Source organism: Pipistrellus hanaki, assembly GCF_964339955.1.
Source record: "Pipistrellus hanaki genome assembly, chromosome: 8".
Lineage (NCBI taxonomy): Eukaryota > Metazoa > Chordata > Mammalia > Chiroptera > Vespertilionidae > Pipistrellus > Pipistrellus hanaki.
The window spans coordinates 67,345,178-67,350,186 of NC_140510.1; positions in this window are offsets into that span (position 1 = coordinate 67,345,178).

A 5,009-nucleotide genomic window follows, 5' to 3' on the forward strand; every position below is an offset into this window, starting at 1 on the left:
TGGAAATTAATGACTACATTGAAAATAGAATGGAGAGAAATCAGTGTGGAAACTTTGTGAAACCTAAACTGCAATTAGTTGTGACTTGGGTGAAGAATTCATGGGAGAAAATCACTGACAGTTGCATTGCAAATGCACTGCGAGCAGGCTACCTTGACAAGAAGTACTCATTTAAAGACAGTGCTATTGCTAAACATGAGAGATTTGGTCCACTGATTCTGAAAGAAATGGAGTCACAAGAAATTCACCAGGAAATTCAGGAATTGGATTGTTATGATGATGTTCCAGAAGATGATGACATGATTGTCATTGAATAAATGAGTAAATTCTTGATACTGTAGGATTCACAGTTTGTCTGGTTTGTGTTGACAGCTACCGTACTACCATACCGTATACAAGTAATAAATTTCCTTTATTTTCTTTTTTTAAATATATTTTATTGATTTTTTACAGAGAGGAAGGGAGAGAGATAGAGTTAGAAACATCGATGAGAGAGAGTCATCGATCAGCTGCCTCTTGCACACCCCCTACTGGGGATATGCCCGCAATCAAGGTACATGCCCTTGACCGGAATCGAACCCGGGACCCTTCAGTCCCCAAGCCGACGCTCTATCCATTGAGCCAAACCAGTTTCGGCTAAATTTCCTTTATTTTCATTTAACAATAAATGTGTACCGTATTCTTCTTCATGAAAAATAAGACATCCCCTGAAAATAAGACCTCGCGCATCTTTGGGGGCAAAAATTAATATAAGACACTGTCTTATTTTCAGGGAAACAAGGTAGTAATCAGGTGGCAACCAGAGGAAAATATAAAGGAAGTCCTCCAGGCAGAGAGCACTGCAATGACAAGTGTTCTGAGACAGGGATACCATGACATGTTAGAGGAACAGATGGAAAAGTCAGGGGAGAAGATCATGTGGGAGAAGTAGGCCTAGGACTGACCATACGGGGCCTCATAGATCATGGTTAAAAGGCTTGAATTTTATTCTAAGTGTAGTGGCAAGTTAACAGGGAACTTTTAAGGAAGGGAATTTCATAATGTGATATATGATTTTAAAAGACCACTTTAGTGCTGCTGGGGAATGGATTGTGAAGAGAAGAGTAAAACAAGCCTGTAAGGAGCCCATCACCCTGGTCCAGGGGAGACTGAGGAGGCCTGGACTCAGGTAGTGGCAGTGGAATTAGCACCTCCAGCTGGCCACTCCATCCAGATGCAGCCTGCATCTCAAGGGGCTTTCAGCCCACATGCTCTCCTAGGAAACTGGTTCCCACTGCTGTGAGGTGGCATTTGAGCTTCCTAAGCCTGGATTGGTTGCTGGGTCAATGCACTCAGAGCCAAGTGACAGACCCACTTGTGAGGGACTGGTTACCATGGTGCTTCGGCAAATGCACACAAGGTGCTGCCATTCTTCTCCAACCCCGAGCCCAAGGGAAAATCACAGGAGCAGAGAGTGAACTATGTGTGGGAGCCAAAGAGACAGGCAATTGGTGGGCTGAGTCACTGGGCTTACTCAAACCAGGTGTTATTGAAGCTTTGGGTGTAGGATAGTGAATGTGGGAGGGGTGACCTCACCACATACTGATTTCAATCCTTTGTTTCTTCTTGTTTTAGGGCTTCTTTGAGCTCCTGGATCCCCATAGTAGGCCACAACCTTGTTGCTGATTAAGACTTTGTGTGAAACTGCTCTATCCCATTGTCCTCCCCATCATCCTCCAAAGGGGGAAAAGTGGGTGGTTCTAGGATGAGCCAAATCTGGACCATTAAAATGGACTTTCATGCAAGTTCTTTCTGTGATTTGTCTTGAGGCAGGATGGGTGGGGTTTGGACAAGGCCAGGGCCTCTGCAATAAAAAAGGTGGGGCCAGGGAAGGATGTGGGGGCGAGGAGAGCACAACTCCTTAGTGCTCATAGAGGCTGGTCTGTCTTGTTTTCTCTCAATGACCATTCTTAAAGTGGAGACAGTGAAGTTCGGACTACAGCTAAAATGCCAGCCTTCCCAGCCCACACCCCGCTACACTGTGTGGTCTAGTTGCCCACCCCTCCGTGTCAGACAGGCCTGCACCCTGTTGTTTTATGAGGGTCTTCACCGCCAGCATTACAGTTTCTGCCAGGGCTCTCTCACTCATCCTGCTCCCAGGAATCAACAGAGAAGTGCTACAAAGTGTGCACACATTAACTATTTTGACAGCCCTTGACAGTTTGCTCCTAGGAGCTGAAAAATATTAAAAGGGAGTGGATGAATCTGACCACCCATGCTAAGCCCAGCCAAACACTGGAATATCCTTTTTGCAAAACTTTATACTTCTTAAAGTACTCTTACTCACTGTATATTCACAGGTATAAGCAACTGGGTAGGTATCAAGATTTGGTGTCGCACAGGAAAACCAAGATGGTGGCATAGGTAAACAGTGAAACTGATACCTTGTACAACAATTTAAAAACTACAACTAAGCTAAAACCAGTTTGGCTCAGTGGATAGAGTGTCAGTCTGTGGACTGAAAGGTCCCAGGTTCGATTCCGTTCAAGGGCATGTACATTGGTTGCGGGCACATCCCCTGTAGAGGGTGTGCAGGAAGCAGCTGGTCGATGTTTCTCATCAACGTTTCTAGCTCTCTATTCCTCTCCCTTCCTCTCTGTGGAAAATCAATAAAATAAAATATATATATTTTAAACCTACAACTAAAATACAAAACGTCTATTACCCAGAACCACAGGAAAGCTGGCTGGGTGGAAGTTCAACAACTAGAAGGAAAGAGAGCACAAGTGCTGAAAAGCTGAGGTAAGGAGGCATGTGCACCTTAATAGATTAAATTAAGACTACTGCCCTGGCTGGTTCTTCTCAGTGATTAGAGCATCAGCCCAGGGACTAAAGGTCACAGATTGGATTCCTGGTCAAGGGCACATACCTGATTTGCAGGTTCCCCAGCCTTGGTAGGGACGTGTGGGAGAGGCAACCCATCAATGTGTCTCTCTCATGTTGATGTTTCTCTCTTTCCCTCCTCCCTCCCTTCCATCTCTTTCTCCTTCTCCCTCCCTTTCACTCCCTTTAGAAATCAATGGGAAAAATACCCTTGCTTGAGGATTTTTAAAAAATATTATCTATAAACTCTTCCTTACACCTGAAGACTGTGAATACATTGTCTCTGCTGCTATGTGCATACAAACTTCTTCCAGCTGTCTGTTCTGATGAGAATGGAAAAAGAAAGACTTTTTCAAGTCAGTGGTTGTGCAGTAGAAATATAATATATCATTACATAGATAAGTTTAAATTTTGTAGTAGTCACATTTTTAAAGTAAAAAAGAAATAGGACTATGTCAACTCTCCTCTGCAAATTATTCAATTGGAAGCATACAAAATCACCTATGAAGTGTTTTGCTTTAAAATTTTTTAGACTTTATCCAATCAAGACTTTAGGCACAACTTCCAGTTTATAGGAAACAAAGGGGAAATATATATACAGGGGAAATATATCATGAAGAAATAACCAGACAAATTCAGAAGAAAAGTTGACTCATCTCTTCAACAAGAAAATATTAAAAATTGGGGATGGGGAACGGGAGGAACTCTGCCTATGCTAATTTAAACAGAATTAAGAAAATAAATCAAACCAAACATAGTGGTTGTCTATGGCTCCTATTTTATTACCTTTTTTTTTAATGTAGTGCACAGTAAATAGATGAGTTGTTTTTTGTTTTGTTTTTTACTTTTATACTTTATTGATTTTTTACTGAGAGGAAGAGAGAGGGATAGAGAGAAACATCGATGAGAGAGAAACATTGATCAGCTGCCTCTTGCACACCCCCTACTGGGGATGTGCCTGCAACCAAGGTACATGCCCTTGAACGGAATCAAACCTGGGACCTTTCAGTCCACAGGCCGACGCTCTATCCACTGAGCCAAACCAGTTTCGGCTTATGACTCCTATTTTGAACAAAACAGCTGAAAGGGGCATTTTAAAACACAGTTTGAGAAATTTGAAAAAGAACTGAGCATCAAATAATAGTGGACATTATTGAAAATTTTATTGGATGTCATAATAGCATTTTAGTTATGTGAGAAAATATATTTCTTGGAGTTGCATACTGAAACATTTATAAGGAAAATTAGTACTGTTTACTTTTAAGTACTAAAAAGAAGCAAATATGACAAAATACCAATAACTGTTATGTCTAGATAGTGAGTGCATGAGTGTTTACTGTGCACTTCGATCATTTTTTGTATTTTGGAAATTTTTTTACTGAAAAACAAGAGAGTAAAATGATCAAATTTGAACTTTAGAAAGCTCACTCCCTAGCTCACTGGGTGACAAAAGTGGAAGCCAAAAACCAGTTATATGATTACTACAATAGTCGGGAGGAAAGAGCACAGTGGTTTAGAAAGAATAGTGAATATGGAGAGATGTGGTGATACAGTATTTTGCAGGTAGACCATTTTTTTAAAAAAATAGACTCAAGGTGGAAGAGGGCGAAAGGAAGGAGAGTCAAGGCTAATAGCGAAAGCAAGTATGCACCAAGTGTTTGGTATATGACAGTGCAATCATTGTTTAAGCGATCCACAAGAGTTAGGTGCTATCAGCACTTCCATTTTACAGATCAGGAAAGGGCACACAGAGGTTAAGACACTTGCACAAAGTTATACCCTCAGTAGGTGGCATTGCAAGAACTGGAATCCAGGCACACACGCAGAACCATTGCTGCTCTTAATTTAGATACCTTTGTGGTCACTTGAATGCTCCTCATCTTAGGGTTTATACTCCCCTACTCGCGTATCTTTCCTGGTCCCCATCCACCCTTTTCGCCAGCCCTGTGGCTGGGTCATAGAGGCGGTGGTCTCTAGGGAAAAGCATAGGGATAGGGCCAAGTGGGAATTCTAGAGAGGCACATATTTGGTGGAGGAAGGAGGGGGTGGGTAGGTCCCCTGCTAAAACAGTGCTCTTACGCCACGTATGACGCACATAAGCTGAGCGTCAGAGCCGGGGGTGGACGTGTCGTCACTGCCCGCCTGGG